We start from the raw sequence: 23,150 nt of genomic DNA on the forward strand, positions 1-23,150 counted from the left end.
ACTGGAACCTGTTTTTTGTCCATATACTCTAATGGAGGAGGCGGAGTCACGTATCGCGTCATCACGCCTCCTACGTAATCACGTGAACTGAAAACAAGGAAGAGATTTACAGCACGAGTCAAACGCAGGAACGAAGGTAAATGACGTTAATTGTTGAGTGTCTTTTAATACTGTGTAAGCATACATATTAACACATGTGCAATTAAACGTGCGCATTTACGGGGTGATTTCTCAGGCTTAAAAGCTCGCCTTTTATTAAAAAGGTAAATGCAAACTGTTTTCATTCTGAAGGGCACAAACCACGTTAGATTTCAGCCGTTAAATGCGCAAAAATGTCGGTACACCAGATAAAGAAGTGCAACATATTATCAGTTGTATTGTATACTTACAATACATATAGAAATGTGTTAATCGTTAACTAATAGTATGGGATGGTGTTTTTCGACTCGCGCCTTGATTTAGATAGATAGATAGATAGATAGATAGATACTTTATTAATCCCAATGGGAAATTCACATTCTTCAGCAGCAGCATACTGATACAATAAATAATATTAAATTAAAGAATGATAATAATACAGGTGAAAAAAACAGACAATAACTATGTATAATGTTAAATATTAACGTTTACCCCCCCTGGTGGAATTAAAGAGTCGCATAGTTTGGGGGAGGAACGATCTCCTCAATCTGTCTGTGGAGCAGGACAGTGACAGCAGTCTGTCGCTGAAGCTGCTCTTCTGTCTGGAGATGACATTATTTAGTGGATGCAGTGGATTCTCCATAATTGATAGGAGCCTGCTGAGCGCCCTTCGCTCTGCCACAGATGTTAAACTGTCCAGCTCCATGCCAACAATAGAGCCTGCCTTCCTCACCAGTTTGTCCAGGCGTGAGGCGTCTTTCCTCTTAATGCTGCCTCCCCAGCACACCACTGCGTAGAAGAGGGCGCTCGCCACAACTGTTTGATAGAACATCTGCAGCATCTTATTGCAGATGTTGAAGGAAGCCAGCCTTCTAAGGAAGTATAACCGGCTTTGTCCTTTCTTGCACAGCGCATCAGTATTGGCAGTCCAGTCTAATTTATCATCCAGCTGCACTCCCAGATATTTATATTTATATTTTTATATTTTATATTTAGACGATTGCATGTCTTGGTGGGTTTGCGTAGCTTACTGTCAATATCTTTAGATAGATAGATAGATAGATAGATCTTTACACCTCTTTTTAAGACTTATTGACTGAAACGGGCTTTCACGAAAAAAGTTAAGGGCTTTGCTGCAGGATACACCCTTCACAAGTTAAGGAAGTAAAAATAAAAGGTATACATTTCTGTTTTATTTAAATCTTTTAAGTTCGTATGCATAGCCCCATTTGGCTGTTTTAGTTTTTTTTTTTCTTTCTTCAGTAATATTTAATCTCCTTAAAGAAAAACAACATATGCATTTTACTTTTTTTGTTTCTCTTTAGTAATATTTTAGTGTAAAAGGATAACCAGTATTTAAACCTTTTATGTTGCTTTATAAAGTTATTTTACACAATGTTGAAAAATTAATAAGAAAGCTACATATTTTGGCAGCTGCTGCTTTAATTTTCAATGAAATGAAAAAAGCTCTCCAAGAGAAAACTTCAATGAAGAAGAAACAGTTTGCACTATCTAAAATGGAGAAACCCTCATTTATAAAGGTTTGCTGCAGATGACTTAACTGAAAATAAATGAATAGTTCCTATGTGTATAATGTATATTTATCTATTTGACTTATGCCTTTATTCCAGCAACTTGCAACATCTGAGGTACAATTTGTTACATTACTTTTGTTTTTTGCAGCACAGGCAGGTGAAGTGACTTCCTCAGGGTCACACAGTGGTGTCAGTACCAGGATTTGAACTGACAAGCTCCGGGTTTGCTGAAATATTACTGAAGAAAGAAAAAAACCGAAAACGGGCAAATGGGGCTATGCATACAAATGTCCATCCATCCATTATCCAACCCGCTATATCCTAAATACAGGAGCCAATCCCTGCCAACACAGGGCACAAGGCAGGAAACAAACCCCGGGCAAGGTGCCAGCCCACCGCAGGGCGCACACACCCACACACACCACGGCCAATTTAGAATCGCAAATGCACCTAACCTGCATGTCTTTGGACTGTGGGAGGAAACCGGAGTACCCAGAGGAAACCCAGACAGACACGGGGAGAACATTCAAACTCCACGTAGGGAAGCGAACCCGGGTCTCCTAACTGGCACCTTTCACTGCGCCACCATACCGCCCGCATACAAACTTAAAAGGTTTAAATAAAACAGAAATATATACCTTTATTTTTACTTCCTTAACTTGTGGAGGGTGTATCCTGTAGCAAATCCCTAAGTTTTTTCATGAAAGCCCCTTTCAGTCAATAAGCCTTAAAAACAGGTGTAAAGCTAAACTTGCAGCACCGCTATTCAATTACACTTGCCTAACACCTCTCCTACGGGGAAATACTGTGGGATCTGGGCATCCGTCAAAGCACCAATCACAGGCCCGATTAGAAAGCGGGAAGCTGTGATTTGTCGTCTCCCTCCCATGTAACAATCACAGCCCGTGTTACAACGCACAAAGACATGCAGGTTAGGTGCATTGGTGATTCTAAATTGTCCGTGGTGTGTGGGTGTGTGTGAGTGTGTGCGCCCTGCGGTGGGCTGGCACCTTGCCCGGGGTTTGTTTCCTGTCTTGTGCCCTGTGTTGGCAGGGATTGGCTCCTGTATTTAGGATATAGCGGGTTGGATAATGGATGGATGGACATTTGTATGCATAGCCCCATTTGCCCGTTTTCGTTTTTTTTCTTTCTTCAGTAATATTTAAGCAAACCCAGAGCTTGTCAGTTCAAATCCTGGTACTGACACCACTGTGTGACCCTGAGGAAGTCACTTCACCTGCCTGTGCTGCAAAAAACAAAAGTAATGTAACAAATTGTACCTCAGATGTTGCAAGTTAGGGTTAGCAAACTGTTTCTTCTTCATTGAGGTTTTCTTTTGAAGAGCTTTTTTCATTTCATTGAAAATTAAAGCAGCAGCTGCCAAAATTTGTAGCATTCTTATTAATTTTTCAACATTGTGTAAAATAACTTTATAAAGTAACATAAAAGGTTTAAATACTGGTTATCCTTTTACACTAAAATATTACTAAAGAGATACAAAAAAAGTAAAATGCATATGTTGTTTTTCTTTAAGGAGATTACTGAAGAAAGAAAAAAAAAAACTAAAACAGCTAAATGGGGCTATGCATATGAACTTAAAAGGTTTAAATAAAACAAATATATACCTTTTATTTTTACTTCCTTAACTTGTGGAGGGTGTATCCTGTAGCAAAGCCCTAAGTTTTTTCGTGAAAGCCCGTTTCAGTCAATAAGTCTTAAAAACAGGTGTAAAGATATTGACAATAAGCTACGCAAACCCACCAAGACATGCAATCGTTTAAATCAAGGCACGAGTCGAAAAACACCATCCCATACTATTAGTTAACGATTAACACATTTCTATATGTATTGTAAGCATACAATACAACTGATAATATATTGCACTTATTTATCTGGTGTACCGACATTTTTGCGCATTTAACGGCTGAAATCTAACGTGGTTTGTGCCCTTCAGAATGAAAACAGTTTGCATTTACCTTTTTAATAAAAGGCGAGCTTTTAAGCCTGAGAAATCATCCCGTAAATGCACACGTTTAACTGCACATGTGTTAATATGTATGCTTACACAGTATTAAAAGACACTCAACAATTAATGTCATTTACCTTCGTTCCCGCGTTTGACTCGTGCTGTAAATCTCTTCCTTGTTTTCAGTTCACGTGATTACGTAGGAGGCGTGATGACGTGATACGTGACTCCGCCTCCTCCATTAGAGTATATGGACAAAAAACAGGTTCCAGTTATGACCATTACGTGTAGAATTTCGAAATGAAACCTGCCTAACTTTTGTAAGTGAGTGAGTGAGTGAGTCAGTCAGTCAGTGAGGGCTTTGCCTTTTATTAGTATAGCTCAATACGCGCACACCGATCTCATAGGATCTATAAAAGCGGCTTTCTGTCACATGTAGATAGTAAATAGAGACTCTGACGTCACATTAAAACTTTTAGCACACTGCGCCCCCCCCCCGACGTTTTGCTGGTACTGCAACTCATGCACGCGTCACGTTAATTTCCGAAGACCTGCTTAGAGGGCGCATCAAATGAACGCTCAGAATGCGTGGCAGCCATGATGCGTGTGCGTACCTTTTTCAACCCTCGCAAACAAATGCAGTTTTTAACATCTGGAAAAAATTTGGGATTAAATCACTTAGAGATCTGTACATAGACAACGTCTTTGCATCCTACGAACAATTACATTCCAAATTTAACTTTCCAGCAACACATTTCTTTCACTATCTTCAAATTAGAAACTTTGTTAAACAGAACCTGCCCGATTTTCCTTTTCCTCCCACCTCCCACTATGCTGGAAAAAATATTGCTCAGTTTCGAGGACTCAGACAGCATTTCTGTAATATATAAAACCATTTTACAGTCCCTCCCTTTCAAAAATCCAAGAGGACAGTGGGAAAAGGATCTCTTACTCAATATCTCAGAAAAGGAGTGGAAGGTAGCAATGCAGAGAATTCACTTGAGCTCCATATGTGTATGTGCATACAATTATTCAACTCAAAATTATATATCAAGCACATCTGTCTCATTTAAAATTGTCCAAAATGTTTCTAGGGCAAGATCCAACCTGTGAATGCTGCAATCAAGTTCCAGCCTCATTGGGCCACATGTTTTAGGTGTGCGCCAAATTAACATCATTCTGGACCAAAATGTTTAAATGCCTTTCAGACAGCCTTGGTGTCACAATCCCTCCTAACCCATTAACAGCTGTGTCTGGGGTACTTCCAGATGGGCTTAAAGTGGAGAAGGACAACAAACTGTAATTGCCTTTACTACACAATTAGCACGTAGACTTATCTTGTTAAACTGGAAGAATCCTAACTTACCTCTTTTAACACTAGAATTACCAGACCCAATGAAAAAACTCGCAAATCAGGCACACCTTAAATCCCTTCACACCTCTCTGTCAGTGTCCATTTACTGTGTCTGTGTATAGGAGAGTGGTAGCTCTCGTTGCAATAAATAACCGTGCTGTTCCTGTTTAAAGTTGAATAAAGCTGGTTTTGCTAAAGTACTGAGACTCAGCCTTATGTTTTGGGGTGCAAGTCAGTGAGTCACGCATGCATGCGTGCATGTGATATATATATATTGTCACACATGTGAGAGTAGGAGGCAGCTAAAAGGCCTGAGTAATTGTAATACCATCACCGACCAAGGGGGGAGGAGGGCCAGAGTGTGCGTAGTGTGTTTCTCAGTTACTTGCAGACCGTTCCCGGGAAATTCCACCAGGTTACAGCACCCTCAATGACATCACCTCTGGGTCTGGTCCCCAAGATGATGTCACTTTCGGTCCCAGGGAACATCACGTCCAGTTCCGGTACTAAAGATGATGTAACTTCCTGAATGGACCTTTAAAGCCGCCATCTATCTTGTCTTTGATCAGTTCTGTTTTGGACTCAGTCTTGTGAATATCTCTGTTCAATCATTTCAATTTGAGCAGCCAGGAGGATACAATATACAGGAGGCTGCACCAAACCTTTATCATGTCTTTTGGCATTATTTGTGACAATATACATACACACACATACATACATATACTGTATCCACACACACTCTATACATACAGCATATATAAATAGTGTACTATGCAAAAGTCTCAGACACATGTGAAAAACATAGTCTGTAAAGATGATTTCAAAAACAAAGTTTTCAAATATCAAAAAAATATTACAAGGAATGGTATATTATACAAAACTAAATTACAGCAATAGCTGATGTGACCGCCCTTTGCATCAATTTTCTTAGATTTACTTGTATGCATTTCAATTACACAATTGGCTTGTAGTTTATTCTAAGCATCTCAGAGAACTTACTGCAGTTTTTCGGCAGACTTTGGCTACGTCAACTACTCTCTCCTCTTTAAAAAAATGTATTAAACTGAAAGTTTTTTTTTCCCCCCACCATAATCCCATTCACAGTAAAACACATTGTTTTACACATTCACAAACCCTTCAGTTGAATTGTCTCATCTGGCATGGCTTCTTCATCATTGACACTGTGTGTTCCATGGAAGTTGGCCTTCAGATTGAGGTACAGTAAATAGCCAGTTAGTAATCCAAAGTTTCTTAGAGCAGCCTTTGCTATCTGGCATTCGTTAAGCAGGAAATTGTTAATTAACATTTTTTGCTGCTGTTCCTTGTCTGGCCAAAGCATTTGAGTGTGATGTTGACCAGTTATGTGAGACTTTTGAGGCATGCAATTAATATGGACTATAATCTCAGCAGTATTAAAGCTCGAACTTATGATTGTGACAGCTTTGGCTTGGCTCTTCAATATTTATGCTATTGGGCAATTGTCAAACTTCGATTATTTTTCAATTATTGGAACACTAGGACATACTTACCAATTAGCATAGAAAGCAACGAAGGTGCCATTAGGACCACTTTTGAATTTACTGTATGAGAACATGGAAGGGTCAAACAACAATGCAAGATTGCCGTTTATAGATTTCTCATAAGCTTTTAATACAATCGAGCTGCATGTTTAAGTTGACAAACTGATTGATCAATTCTGTTTGGACCTTAACATGGAGGGGTAGATTCTGGACGTTCAAACAAAACAAAACACAAGCAGTAAGTGTTAACAGCTGCTTTTTCATAGCCTATGTAAAACACCCATCCCCCCCCCCCCAAAAGGATGACTGCAGGAGTACACAAAAGGACACACATATTCCGATATTTGCAGACACCTCTGTCAATGTGAGTCTTTTACAAGATAAGGATGATGGCCATGGATCTGTTGTCGATTAGTTTGTGCAATGGTGTGATCATTCCTTTATGTAGTGAAATATTTCTAAGACAAAATATATAGCTGTAGATCTCAGGTGCTTCTCTCCTTCCGCTGCCTCAACATTAATTAAAGGGGAGACAGTGGACATGGTGGAGCACTACAAATAGCTGGGGACAATCACTGATAACAAGCTAAACTTTGATCTAAACACAGAACAAATTTGTAATAAAGGGCATAAATGGCTTTTCTTTTTTTAAAAAAAATGAACCTGTTTTACTAATCTGTTTTAAAGATTGAACCTGTTGCTCATTTGCTTTCATATGTTGGATTGGCAACTTCAGCATTAAGAATAAAAGCAAACCATCTTAACAACACTGAAAAAATTAGCAGTAAAATTACTGGTCTGCAGCAAACCTCTGTCGCTGAGCTGTATTACAAATAGGTTAGAAAGAAAGTCGACTTGATTCTGTCAGACAGTAGCCATCCTTTGCTTCCTGAGGCCTGATGGCAGTTGTTGCCATCAGGCTACATATTTCAGTTCCTAAGGTTAAAGAGCAACAGCTTTAAGAACTTGTTTATTCCTAGTGCTATAAGCACTTTGAATTCTGTTACTTGTAGGGATGCTGCTTAATGCTACATCTGAATTATTACTTTGTGTATGTACTGTTGAAGGTAATTATTCTTTTTTTGTATTAATCTTGAGTGTGCATACTGTATACACAACAACATTGGTTGTGAGTTGTTGCATCTTTGTTTATTTTGTTGGATTTGTGTAACAATGTCTTATGTTTCTGTAGTTTACTGCTGCAAACACATTGACCTTTGGGATAATAAAGTCTACCTAACCTAAACCTAACAATATTTACACATCAAAATTCCATCCTCAGTTCTGAAACACCTCTTAAATTTTTCCTAGTTCCAGTTTCTCCTTGGAACCATAAAGACAGTGATGGTTCATTCCAGGTGTTAACATTTGGGGCACCCAAAGTGCACAGATCTTGCTTTTATTTAATTATACATGAAGATTGCATTTGACTAATGGATAACTAAAAACCACAGAGTCTGCCATCTCACACTCTTTAATTCTCCACTATGATTTGCTCTAAGGACTCAAAAAAAACACTTCAGCATGTTTCCATGTTAACCTTTGGTCATATTTGAAAGACACTCTGCCAAAAAGTAATTCTGACTGTTGCATATGAAGGGAATTGGTCCTGGTCTGTGCTACATAAGCTAAGAATGAATTTTGGTTCTGTAGCTTTAAAAATTCAGTGATATATAAATGTATATATATTTACAAAACTATAAATATACACATTTATAGCATTTGTGATTTATCATGTAATTCACAGATTTTCTGACAGAACGTGTATCTTTGATTTCTTACAAAACCGACCCTAAATAATACAGCATTCAAAATTATACTCAAAAATGTTAATCACCCTGTACAAACATACTGTACACAGAGAGACAGACACATATAGTACATTGCTTACACACATAGAAAAGTTCAACATGCACCACAAATTCTAAATCTTTACTTGTCCTCAGCTTCAAATAAGTTTAAACTATAGAACAGAATTCAGTGTAAGAAAGTGAACAGTGAGTTTGGTGTTTACATTACTGTGTCATTTGTATTTCTTTTAACCTAACAACAACCTTAGTTTTGTTTTTTTTTTGTTAAACCAAAAGCAATTGCTCTGGCTGCTTGACTTGCTGGCCTTGCAGGTTTTTTAATGTTCCATTCACTTTGTATTAATGATGTGGAAGGCCATATAGAGACTTTGCGAATGACAGTTAATCTACTGGTCATCACTAGCTTAGATTTTATTGTGTCAAATAAAATGAATGAAAAAAAAAAGTCAAATACAGAGAATTTCTTTGCTATACAAATAATATATATAAATATATACATGCATATTAAAACAAATGTTAAAAAAAGGCCATCCTTGTGAACACTGCCTAAAAAGAAATATGTCCAACAAGTAAATGGCTTACTCTGGATAAGGAGTGAGATTTCTACCTGCTAGAGAAAAATGGATTTTTATAGAGTAATATGTACAGAAGAGAACCAGACTTATTAATCAACAACGATAAAGGAGAGAATCCAATCCAATGCAATGCAATGCTAAAGAAGCTAGACTAACATATTGCATGTGTGTGTATATATTTACATCTTACTCAGAAAAATACAGTATAAATAGTTTTTAAAGGGCTAATTGTAACACAGAGATACACTACAACAGCTGTTCCTATAAATCGTAGACTTGCCTGTGTCACAGGAGATTTGTTCATTTGCTGAGGACAAACCAGCTCGTGGCACTGGATATCAAGAAAGCTACATCAGTTTTGATGGTAAATTAATTTAAAGGTAACCGATACCAACCTGAACCTGAAAAAAATTAACAGAAGGCATGTTTCCACTGTCAAGAGCAGTGACGAAAGCTCATAATATACATTTTTTTATTTATCCACTTCTTAACCTACTTCTACACTACAGAATCAGCACCAGGAGGGAACAGATCCTGTTTGGGAGGCCAGTCCATCACAGGGCATACACACTGCCAACAAGTGTAAATGTGCCAGGCAAATCTTCAATGATGATAATTTACTATGACATTGTTAACCAAATATTTCCAAACAATATCACAAGTTGATATTCCCTGAGGTGCCAACCATTTGTTCAAATCTTTGATGGTTTGAGGTTACCAGTTAGCGGGAGAATTTCTCACTCTATGTGACCATACAAAGATTTTATTACTGTGACATGCAGTATACTTGTAACAGAGCTACACTGTAGGCATTTTTGAAGAATGCCTTATCTGCTCAAACCTGGAATTATAGTGGCACTTCCGATAAAGAGCTATACATTTGTCATGAGAGAGGGCACTGTCTGGACTAATACCTGGAGATATGGACTATTACAGCGAAGCATTCTCATGTACATCTCTCTCCAGTCTACAATTAGCAAACAAAGCATTGAAAAGAAAAGACAAAAACATTAAATGAGACTCCAGAAAAAATAAAATACTCAAGTATTTGATAGTATTCTGTTTTTTGGTCGGGATAGTGCCTGCTTTAAAATAATTTCCTCTATCTTCATTTAGCTGCTTTGCCACAGAAGATTTTTACATTAACGTGTCATATGTCAAATATACTTAATAAAGCTAAACAGTTGGATGGGAACACAACAAAAGATCACAACCTACACAGGAAATTTAGGAAATGAAAAAAGGATGACAGAAAAAGATGACAAGCTAAAAGACAAAGTGATCTGAAAAAGTGAAATCAGCTTTCTCCTTCACCTAACAAACATGCCCATTCCCTTGTCTCTGACTGAAGTGAAATATTGCCCACATGCACTTAAGCAAGGGCTACTCTTACCTGATGCTGCAAAGCAGACAGCTTGGAAATTTGAGTAAATCGCTAAATTGCAATAAATTATAGCCAAGAATTACAGCTAAGTGCAGACATAAATTAAACCTTGCCTTCCTGTAAACACAGTCCACCCCATTAATGAACCCATCACAAATGCTCAGTGGTGGCGCTAAGGTTGCAGCGTCTAGAAGAACAGCTTCAGACTTCAGAAGCCAGGAAAGGATCACTTTGCAGATAACTGACCTTTACAGTCACACAGAGTCACAAATCACTTTGCAGGGTTGAAAGCAAATGTAAAATTGCTGGCCTATGGAGATAATTTTTAACCAACCGTTAATACACCAAGTGGTTCACAAAGCTCTAGACATTGGGTGGGGTCCTTTTTATCCCTGAAAAAAAATACATTATCGATGCTCTCAGTACGCTATTTATCCATTTTCCAAATCTGCTTATGTAGTTCAGGGTTGCGGGGGCCAGAGCCTAGCCAGGAAGCATAATGCGCAAGAAGGTGTGCCATTTATTTACTAGTTGCAATCACACACTCAGTCACACTGATAGCCAATTCAGAGCCGACAGTCTACCTAACCCACACATTTTTGAGATTTGAAAAAGTGAAGTACAAGCCTACAGACTTCCAGGAAGAAAAAGACTCCACATGGGCAAGGGAGGCAGCAGTGTTAACCAACACATGATCATATCATTCAATTAGCTGTTTCAAATTCAAAGTCTATATCTCTACTCTTTCTGCTCTCTGTTCATTAGAGACAGACAGACAGACAGATACTTTATTAATCCCAAGGGGAAATTCACATACTCCAGCAGTAGCATATTGATAAAAAAACAATATTAAACAGTGATAAAAATGCAGGTAAAAACAGACAATAACTTTGTATAATGTTAACGTTTACCTGCCCGGGTGGAATTGAAGAGTCGCATAGTGTGGGGGAGGAACGATCTCCTCAGTCTGTCAGTGGAGCAGGACTTAACTTTCTACTTTTGTTCTGACTTAGGTCCAATATCAGAATACAGTATGATTCAAGATGCAAGTTATAGAGCAGCATGACTACACCATATGTAGCATTAAAATCAAAGCTAGACCCCACTCTCCAGTCAAAGTATTTGCTCGATGAGCCAAAATGCCTCTGAAGCTGCTGGCTTAACTTGAACAGAACCACAATTTTCTGATGGTATTAGAGGTGAAATACGCAGAAATGTTGTTGAGCACAAAGCTATTAAGAATTTAACTCACTCGAGGGCTTTAAATTAGTGGCGCAACATTTTACTCAGAATGCACTTTAAAACAATGCCTCATAGTGAGACATATCACAACCTATTGCTGTTATCCACTTTAACTGGTAGTACAACTTGAGCATGAAAATGTTACAAGCAGAAAGTCATTTATAATCATTTATTAACTTTCCTGGTTAATGCGACAGGTAACTATATTGTAGGTCTGATTATATTTATTTTAATCAAATAAACAACAATTAAATCAGGAGCAAAGTCTACGGATATTATTCTGACCACTTGGCACCACTCTGGCTAGACTGAGATTTCACTTTGTCTCGATTTTCACAGTCAAGCAGGAAATGTCTTTATCCCCAGCCGTTTTCATTTTGAAAAAAATTTCATGAAATGACTGGGGTTCCAACATCTAAAATAGAAAAAGTGTAGACTTTGAAGAACTCAGAGAAAACAGGAATACACCCAACACCTGTACCAAAAAACCTGTACAGTTTGTATAATACAAAAATCCAGATGGATCTGAAGGTATGTGCAAACACTGCACTTGCAGTATGTTCACTGGATACAACAAAGAAGTAGTGGAAAAGAAGAGGGCAATATACCAGTTCATCTGGAAAACCAGATAGATTTTGAAAAAAAAAATTTTAATGTAAAAGTAAAACACAAAACATGTAAATTTGTTCATACAACAGGAACTGGGAAATGTCTTAAAGGATAAATTCAATATTTTTCAAGCTTGAAGTTGTTTCTTCACAATCATGGTGTTAATTATTTTAATACCACATAAAAGTGTGTTTTAAAGTGAAGCATTTTTTCTTATTATAAATTTAAAAAATATTGTGCCTGTTCTTGGACCTTGCAATAGGGCTTAAAGAAACTCATGTCCAAACAGAAAAAAGGCTTAAACTTAACAAATATGTCAATTTTTTTTAAGGCAAGTATGTTATCGGATGTTAATCCACGTCTTGAGATTACACAAATATTGTAAAACACTTCAATTCTTTCAGGATTCAGACAAATAAGATACCATTTTAAATCGGCCAAGTATCTGACAATGAAGACAGATTACGTTTAGTATTATTGCTGAATTATTTTTGTATGAGCTAGAATATATTGATGAGGAGATGCGACAAATCGAGGATGAAAGAACAGAGTGGGGAGCAGAATTTGGGAGGCAAAAAAAAAAAAAAAAAACTTATACACCAGAAGGTACAGCGATGCAATGGAAAAGTGTTGATTGGGTGTGCACATGTGGAAAATGTGAAGTTATGGACACTGAGAAAAAGTGTGTGTGTTGGAGGAATAGTAAGAAGTGCTGCTTCCACCACTTGACAACATAAGCTTGATTTGCTACATGAGGCTGCAGTATGTGCAACAGATAAGGGTGAAAGTTTCAGCTATCGTTAGTCACAGAGTTTAGGAGACATTTTTCCACTTTCCAAAATTCAACATTGAAAAAAACGATCAAGACCTGAAGAACCAAACAGGCAGCTTCAATTTGAGTAAGTTTTCTTATTGATCTTAGTTTTTGCAGTGTAAAATGCTTGCTTAGTGTTGATGCAAGAAAGATCTGAGTAACTGTATGAGATTATTATTTACATGAACAACCAGACACACAATTCAAACATGACGCTAGATTTGTAAAGCAGCATCAGTAACGATTGTTCTACATTGCCACCCTACATAGCAGTTATTCATCTATGCAGTATTCAGTTCGCTAATGAAAGGAATTGCCATTGTTATTATTCTACTGCTCCATTTGAATAATCTCATTAAACCCAAACGATAAGGAAGTCAATGAAAATTGTAAATGCGTTGCTTTCTCAATCAATGTTCACATCCCAGATATGTGCATTTTTCAACTGTTTTCTCAAGTGAAATATTTGCTCTCATCTGCTTATGACACTTGCTTGTTTTCGTGCTGATCAACTTCCTTATTGACACCTAACTACACCTACGAAGGCCACCATTAGCAGACGAGTAACCAGGAAATTCATTCTTACCTCAAGAAAAAGTATTATTTTATCACAGATTCTTGGAACTATTTCCAGTTTCCTTTCCATACCACAAGGATTCCTCATACAAAATGGCAGGCATGGTTTCCTAAATTGAAACCTTTGCTGCTTCAAAGTGGACATATTTGGTAAGTTCAAGTATTTTTTTTTTTATTATTTTTGGACACCCGTTACAATAAGCGCTATTATAAGATGCAAGTACAGAAAAGACGCTTCACATCAGAACAGAATTTTACGTGGCAAATTTAAATATACCATGATTGCAAAGAAATTACTTCAACTTGAAAAATACCAAAGTTATCCTTTTAAGGTAATACCTTTGTGTATCGATTTGTATATAAACTGTAAGCTATAACTGAGCCTACCCCTTTAAAGATATTACCCATACAACTATGCGGACAACCTGATTGGTGAGTGTCATGAATTACTTTTATTGATAATTTATTATGGATGTATTGTTATATTTCATCACTTTTTTTAAACCTTACTGAGCTTTTGAATGGTGCAAATTCATTTATATCAGTGGTTGTTTAGGGCTCCATACTGGAAAACCCAACAGGGACAGGTTACATACAAGCATATGCACTAACCTCTCTTCCTCATCCAGCTCGAGAGTGCAGAAGAAACACAGTGAAGAACACTAATGCCCGTTCTGGGAACCACTGGAAGTCCTGCCGCTTATAGCCCTGGATCTATATAAACAGTGCAACAGCCCGATGTGGGTATTTATTGTTGGTCCTGCAGAAGCATGGAATCTCAAGCCTTGGGACGATCCCACAAATGTTTTACCTTAACCTATTTTTTTTTTTATTTTTATTTTTTCATTACTTCTAATGAAAAAATGAAATTGCATTGCAATTACTTCTAATAAATGCGAATCTCTAGGAGAAGCCAACACTTTATTGTATTCTTGTCTCATTGTTGCTCACAACTGACATCTATTTGAATGGTTTAAAATGTTTTTTTACCTTCTTTAAAGTCCTATTTATTCTCCACAGAAACCACAATCAGTTGTTTTGTTGCCTTGGTTATGACCCAGCAGCACATGGGTGTGATGTCACTTATACAATAGGATAAAAGTGTCATCCTTTGGTCCTATCACTATCCAAGATTGTATCTATCATAATAGACTATGCTTGTGTTTAATTTCCTATTCACTTTTCTTGTTAAATAACTTTTTGCCTATGTTATTTTCAACTTTGAATTCTGATTTTTGTATTGGGGTTAGAAGGAAGGCCTTTGATTTCCTAGTTATGATCTGGCTTTGTTTATTGACTATGTCTCCTCTTTCAGTCCTTTCTTTTATCCATCCATCCATCCATTTTCCAACCTGCTGAATCCAAACACAGGGTCACGGGGGTCTGCTGGAGCCAATCCCAGCCAACACAGGGCACAAGGCAGGAAACAATCCCAGGCAGGGTGCCAACCCACCGCAGGACACACACAAACACACCCACACACCAAGCACACACTAGGGCCAATTTAGAAACGCCAATCCACCTAACCTGCATGTCTTTGGACTGTGGGAGGAAACCGGAACGCCCGGAGGAAACCCACGCAGACACGGGGAGAACATTTATCTCCCATACTAATCTATTATTCAGCACAATAGTGAGTCGATGTAAACAAGAAGGTAAGACAGGAATATGCTGTGTCTTGTGCAGTGTTTGCTTGGTTTGCTTAGTAGTGTAAGCAATTGAGTGAGAAAGAAGTTGCAATTTTATTGGCTTGAGGAGGTGAACACCTGCTAATTATTTTGTTTTTATTCAAGTAGCTAAGCATAAACAATTTATCAATTGTTTTAATGGATATGAGGTGATCCTGAGTGCATAGTTATTCATCTGTACATTTCTTATTCATTTAAATATTTTTTTCAGTCTGAAAATTGCATAAGAACATAAGAGGATACGTATATTTCACAAAGAAGAGGAGACCATTCTGTCCATAAAGCTCATTTGTTTGGCTAATAGCTAAGCTGCCCCAATATCTCATCCAGATTTTTCATAAAGGTTTTATTTCAGCTACATGTCTTGTTAGTTTGTTTCAGATTCCCACATCTCTTTGTATGAAGAAGTGCTTCCTGGCCTCAGATTTAAATGCCTACCAGAATCTATCAAAACCATCAGAATTTTTAATTATATCATGATATGGATTTTTGAGCACACCACCTGATCCTACAGTAGATATCTAATACACAGGTATGTAAAAGAAGGAGACACAGCCAAGCTAGTCTCCAGTGTGGAATAAATTTCCTCTCTTCCATTTTACTCCAATACTTTTATGATCCAAAGCCTCAGCTGCCTTCCCACTGAGCGATAGTGTCAGTGTTTAAAGATACTTTACCAGATGCAACAGTAAAGGCAGGAGTGGGGTAGCCGACTATCCTCTAAGTGCTTCCAGTTTTGTGCCTGGATTTGACATGAATGGTGTCTACAAGCACTGGTCAACATGCATCCACAGAAAAGGGATTCAATTACAGCTCACTCAGCAGCTAAATCTAAGTTTAAAAGATGTCACATACTTCTAACAAGTACTCACTGTACAAGTTTGAAGGTGGTCTTACTCCCAAGTACTGCTGCTCAAAGATTGCAAAAGAGTACCAATGCCAACTGAACTGCATATGCTAAAGAAAGGAGGCTGTTCAACTACACTGTCACGACTTTGTTACATAACTACACATGCCGTTCACACATTGTTACATAGTAGACCTGTTTGTGAAGAAAGGAATATGCTGGGAACTCTAAAAGGCTGAGGTCAATAACAGATAACAATGCACATTAAGCTAACAGCCCTCTCCATCACAATAACAGCAGGAGCCTCTTTAAAACAGCCCTTGGGGGCCTGTTATACACAACGGCCTGTCAATGTGGGCCGGAAGAGGAGGAGGTTAGTCAGGGTTATAAATTATCTAATGTGCAAGAGGCCAGCAGCCAAGGGCCTAGGTGACACACGCCACTGACCCCCATAAGCTAAAGGAATGCACGGTTAAGTGGTGGGTGGGTCCTAAGAGCTAGGCACCTGTGTCACACTGTGACCATCCCTTAACATGCACATACATAAACTAATATGAGAAACGACAGGCAGTGGTAGCTGAGGAATCCTGAAGGCATAACACCTTTAAATATATTGACGTCAAATCCCAGTAGCCTGCAACCACGTGGCCTCAAAGGCTGACCTCCTCATCAAAATATCTTTGCACCTCAGAATGGATTATCACTCCACTGTCAGACACATGCATAAGATATTGATGCGTAGGCTTCTTGCATGCATATTGAGTGTCCAAACTGTTGGGTATTTCTCCAGAATAAAAAAAAAAGGCAGGGATGAGACTTGTGTCATTCGTTTCTCAAGAAAGAAAGCACCCCTGCCATGAATGTCAGTCAGCCATAAACCTGTTACTTCACCATCTATAATTTGATTAGCATAATTTGAGGGCTTGCCTATACTGCTGCTGCTACAGCCTACTGTATACTGTTGTAGAAGAAATTGTGAAGTAGAGGTTTCAGTTTGACAACAAAGATAACTGAAAAAATATATAATTCATATACTGTATATACATACATTACAGTATATATATATATATATATAGTACTAGGGTGTTGTACTGTGTTAGCCATTATAAATATAGAGAAAAGCCAAGCAAAATGACACCTTTTATTGGCTAACTAAAAAGATTACAATATGCAAGCTTTCGAGGCAACTCAGGCCCCAACTCAGGCCCAATTGTAATCAATTGATTACATCTTGCCTGAAGAAGGGGCCTGAGTTGCCTCGAAAGCTTGCATATTGTAATCTTTTTAGTTAGCCAATAAAAGGTGTCATTTTGCTTGGCTTTTCTCTAGTATATATATATATTACACATATATACATACATACTGTACATACATACATACATACATATGTATATATACCTCTTTATTATAAAAAAAAATCTTGCGACGATACAAGACTTTTTTTCTGTGATGAGACGTGATCTTTTGAAGAGAGACAGAGACACTTTCACTCCCCACGAGATGGACAAGTCACGTCATACTTACAACCTTTGGAAGCAAGTCCAGTGATACACATGCAGAGCAGATTAGAGACAATGGAAGTGGGAAAATTCGAAAGTCTCAAAAAATTTGAGTAAACATCACATTACCGCAAACAAATGGAAAATATTACTCTGTGAAATAATGGAACAGCGAAAAGAGATTGAATATTCAGGTGCTGTACAGGCTTTTAAATGTTCGAAGTGCTGCACGAAATGCAGATCATGTGGCATGGCGGCAGCAGCAAGCCAGCAGCTGATCGAGCAAAAAGGAGGTTAAAAAAAAAAACTATTTGTTTCCCATTGTATCACTGTTTAAGAGGGGTTTTGGAGAAGCGGCCGCATCTCCTTGGGGTGCGCTCTGCCCCCCTTTCACAACGGCGCATAGCGCTGGCTGGGAGGAAAGGTGTTGGCGAGTGAAGCCCCCTAGTGTGTGTGTGTGTGTGTGTATATATATATATATATATATATATATATATATATATACACAGTAATCCCTCCTCCATCGCGGGGGTTGCGTTCCAGAGCCATCCGCGAAATAAGAAAATCCGCGAAGTAGAAACCATATGTTTATATGGTTATTTTTATATTGTCATGCTTGGGTCACAGATTTGCGCAGAAACACAGGAGGTTGTAGAGAGACAGGAACGTTATTCAAACACTGCAAACAAACATTTGTCTCTTTTTCAAAAGTTTAAACTGTGCTCCATGACAAGACAGAGATGACAGTTCTGTCTCACAATTAAAAGAATGCAAACATATCTTCCTCTTCAAAGGAAACAGAGAGTAAAGCAAACAAATCAATAGGGCTGCTTTTAAGTATGCGAAGCACCGCCGGTACAAAGCTGTTGAAGGCGGCAGCTCACACCCCCTCTGTCAGGAGCAGGGAGAGAGAGAGAGAAACGAAGTCAAAAATCAATACGTGCCCTTTGAGCTTTTAAGTATGCGAAGCACCGTGCAGCATACTTTAGACGAGCGTCCGTATCGTCTAGGTGTGCGAACAGCCCCCCTGCTCACACCCCCTACGTCAGGATCACAGATAGTCAGCGCAAGAGAGAGAGAAAGAAAAGTAAGTTGGGTAGCTTCTCAGCCATCTGCCAATAGCGTCCCTTGTATGAAATCAACTGGGCAAACCAACTGAGGAAGCATGTACCAGAAATTAAAAGACCCATTGTCCTCAGAAATCCGCGAACCAGCAAAAAATCCGCGATATATATTTAAATATGCTTACATATAAAATCCGCGATAGAGTGAAGCTGCGAAAGGCGAAGCGCGATATAGCGAGGGATCACTGTATATATATATATATATATATATACAGTATATATATATATATATATATATATATATATATATATATATATGTATAGACACACACAGAGAGAATGATGGAAGAAACACTCTTTCACTTTGCACATACTCTATAATTTAAAAAAGTACACAAAAGCATGATTAAAAATTTTATCCTGGTAATAAATACAATTAAGGAACACCTTGTGTGTCATAAGCGAATAAATACCTTACAAGGGAACTTACTGGCTGCAGCTGTTACATGCACTTGGACTAAGCCTGTGGACAAGCAGACTAGAAAATGGATGGCAGAATGGATAATTTGGGCACCTGCTAGCACATCTTGGTGACAAGTTAGTGTTTAATACAGTTATTGGATGGTTTTTTTTTTAAATTTAATTTTAAAATGTATTCTGACTATATAAAAAGCTAACTGCTCAAAATCTATTTTGAACATAAGACAGTTCTATTGCTGTTTGATTGTTCATCAAAACTAAAATGCTTGTCAGGATGAGAGAGGAGGATTTCATGGTGATTAAAATATTTGTTGTTTTTAGCATAGACACAATGTGAATACAGCCGTTAAAAGGAATCAGTGAGCTATTCCACATCTTCACCGTGGTGCTATAATGGGAATGACTAGGTTTAAATGTGTGAACTGATGAAATAGAAGAAAACAAATTATATGAATGCATCTTGCCTTGCTACATGCACCTGAGATCGTATCCCTCAAAACATTCAATTTTAATCTTCTGGAACTTATACTTCTTTAAAAATCTGATCCTCTTTAACAGGTTGCATTTCTTACCACACATTGTGTTAGCTAAAAAAAACAAAACAAATAAAAGCACATCAGCAGAATACTATATGATAATGTGACCTAAAGATGTAAGGTAAATGAATCCACCAAATATTTAATAATAATTTAACTACCTGCATAACTTACAGCAAATGCCTCCAATAGTCTTGTTGAAATCAATGCAATAGAAGGAAGAATAATAACATGGAAAAGAATCCTGTACTGCACGGGTGGTGTTCTATACAAGTTTTTGGAAAGACAGAACACATTTTTAAGGTTACTTGCAATCGAGGAGCAACTATTCAGTTTACCCACTTAGCCACCAATTAATAACTAAGTATCTCATTCTGCTGTTTCTTGTAGGCCTGAGTGGTTTTTCTAACATCATACTTGGACAAGTTCTTATAGACTCTCATTACCCTCTTCAAAAAACATGCTTGCTTTGTCAAGAGAAAGTGACCATGTTCAACAGTTACCATTCCAAAACCTCTAGGACTAATTTAAAGTTAAGATGTTGTGAATGGTTTGGTATAAAACTGCATGATAAAAGCATCTCACCAAATCTTATACTTGTCAAATTATTTTCATGAGAGTTATTTGTCTTTCAACACTACAAACAAAGAAAATGCTTGTTAGGGACAAAAAAGGGATAGCAAAAAGAAATCAATGGCATCTGAGGAAAAAATCAGCAGTCATATAAGCCGAGTAATATGTGTATACTTTGAGAATGAAAATAATGGTATCCCTGAAGCGCTACTTTCAGATGACATCTCAGAAGCTGATTTTGAGGTACGGGCATGAGCAGACATTCATTTGCTTTCCTCTTAACCTCTGTAAGTTTGTACCAATCAGCTGAAGTGCAGCAGTACAAATGCTCCGTCAGAGCTCATTAAATTGGGTTTCACTCTCACATCAGGCTTACAGCATTTATATAAGAAGTTTACAAACTATGCCCTGCTGATGAAAATTAGGCTGTCACATATTTTTTAGACCATTACATTGACAATTCACAAAAGTGTTTATTAAAGATATCCTGATTGTGAGGCATCACTTGCCAGAGATCAACTGTAGTGATTTAGAAATAACTTTCACATTTCAATCTTTCCCATATCTCTATTTCTGCCAGTTCAATTAAGTCACATCAGTGTCCCATTGATTCAGGGAGGCTTGCATTTACCCAAAAAAAGATTTTGTTATAGTTATTGTATAAAACATTGAATAGACAATAATAAAATCACACAAATACTGTACTGTATAGCCAGAGCCTATCACATAAACAAAAGACCACTGCAGAAGGGCAAAAAAAAAAAAAAAAAAAATAGTTAGGGCAGTACTTTCATGCACATTGGGGAGGAAATGCTATTTGTCTTATAGTTTGTGGTCATGAAGGGGCATAACATGATAAGGCATTACGAGCTGAAGCATCAAGGTATTATTTTTGAATATATAGGCGAACATAAAAGGAAATATTGGAGCAGCTGAAGGAATCACTGGCAGGGCAACAAAACCTGTTCAGGGGAAAATTAGAGGGAAGCTTAATAGCCATTACAGGTAGCTGCTGTGTATCACAGCTTTTAACAGCAGCTGTCAAGTCCTGCAAATAGACTGAGTTTATTAAACAAGGTGTGCAAGAAGCATTGGAGGAATTATGTCTTGAGAAACAATCTGTTCTAATGCTTGAGTCTGTCAGAGGAAAGAACTATGAGTGAAGGATTTGGGTGAGGACCTAGTCAATGACTGATAATCAATGTCCATTTATTATAGTCTCATTCCATTATTTTGGATCAAAGTACTTACATTAACAGTATAGTGTGGTGGTGTTTGTCTATTCAGATTACTGATGAATTGTGTAATACCACCGAGGATCTTTCACCATCGCAGAGGTTGAAGGTCACTTTAAAGACAGAGCAGAATTTCTCAGGTCTGTACAAGACACCTTACATCAAATTGTTGAGAAAATGTTAGATTTGGATGATAAACAAGACAGAAAAATGTATAACAGTAATTAAGAGCCACAGAGAATAAGAGAAAGAGCTAAACCAGAAAGCAACTGGCAGTGTGATCTGTGTAGCACCAAGAAACTCCTGACAGAATTTTCAAAGTCAAGATGGTATTGGGATCTGATGTGGCTCAGGGACAAATGCATTGCTGTGTCTAGATGTACATTTGACTTGAGCCTGGTTGGTCACTGACAAAGGAGCATCCAGTTTTACTATCTACCCTAAACAAGGTATGCAGAAGAGCGTCAATAGCTCTGGTTTATACTGAGCAGATCAGTAAAGAATAACTATGATGTAGATGGGTTTGCTTATATCACATTATTTTTAAATTGTGCTCAAGTATAAAATATCACACCAGGACTGCATATGAATCAGTCATGCGACTTATGCAGAACAATATTTGTAAACTGTTGAAGGGAAAAGAAAGAATTATAAAACACATTCACATTTTTAGTATACTTAATTGAAGAAATGCTTTTAAAAACTGTCATAGCATTCATTTTACTAATTCTTCCGCTTCCATTTATCTTTTTTTTTAATTCTAACATAAATGGATGCACAAAGTGCTAGTCAATGAGTAAACTGAATCTACTTGACATTTTGAAATGAATAGGTGGGTTTATTCATTTAGCATAATGTTTGTAAAAGGTTGTGGTAGTTGACGCCACATTTCTATGATCAATTCTACGAGTTCTTAGTGGTATGAATCAGCACCTTCTTGCTAAGTGGTAGAGCAAACACAAAATGGCACTTTCTGGAACAAACATTATATTCTGATTTACCCAGGCTAATCACACTGTATTACAATAATAATATAAAACACTAAAAGCATGGAAGAAATGTATAGAATTTTCCTTATACAACCAAAAAAAATAGTCTACTACATAGATTTTTAACTTGGTTAAAAACAATTCAAGGCTGCAGGGCACCACAACCTATTTTGGCAGCAACCAGCCTTAGGAAGCCTGCCAAACTTAAAGTTACCAAACAGGCAAAAACACAAGCTTTTGGTATGTGGGAGGGAATCTGAGATACCCAGAAAAAAAACCCACAAACACATGGGGTTAACATGCAAACGTCACATAGAGTGTGACTGGTTTGGATTATGAGCCTGGCAATGTGTAGCTGCTATTGGCGCACCTCACTTACAGTGATAAGAGTAGTGTCTGTGCAATGTTTTAAATAGAAAGAAATAGCAACACAAATAATTTTACTGTGTACTGTAACTGTTTTTATTATATGGATTAAGCTGGAACCTATTTGAGGAATTGTGTGCCACACATATACACACCCCTCTGCAATCACTCAAAAAAGCTGAATTTAATGTTACTAACTGTCCTTCAGATTTTAATAGCTCAAGGTTTTTATCATGTGTTCTGAGTACAGCAAATTTTTAATTCTACATAAGCACAGCACTTAGGCTTAGAATTGAATCCAGATCTCTGGAGCACTGATACTGTGGTTCTAACTATCGCACCACTGTGC

At 37.6% G+C, this 23,150-nt stretch overlaps 1 protein-coding gene across 3 annotated transcripts in view; it reads right to left on the bottom strand.

Annotated features, from left to right (window-relative positions):
* The window catches only part of macrod1 (mono-ADP ribosylhydrolase 1), a 575,305-nt gene that overhangs the window by 106,573 nt on the left and 445,582 nt on the right, over positions 1–23,150 (bottom strand). The gene's annotated exons all lie outside the window — the stretch shown is intronic.

This window comes from Erpetoichthys calabaricus, chromosome 1, assembly GCF_900747795.2.
Source record: "Erpetoichthys calabaricus chromosome 1, fErpCal1.3, whole genome shotgun sequence".
NCBI lineage: Eukaryota > Metazoa > Chordata > Cladistia > Polypteriformes > Polypteridae > Erpetoichthys > Erpetoichthys calabaricus.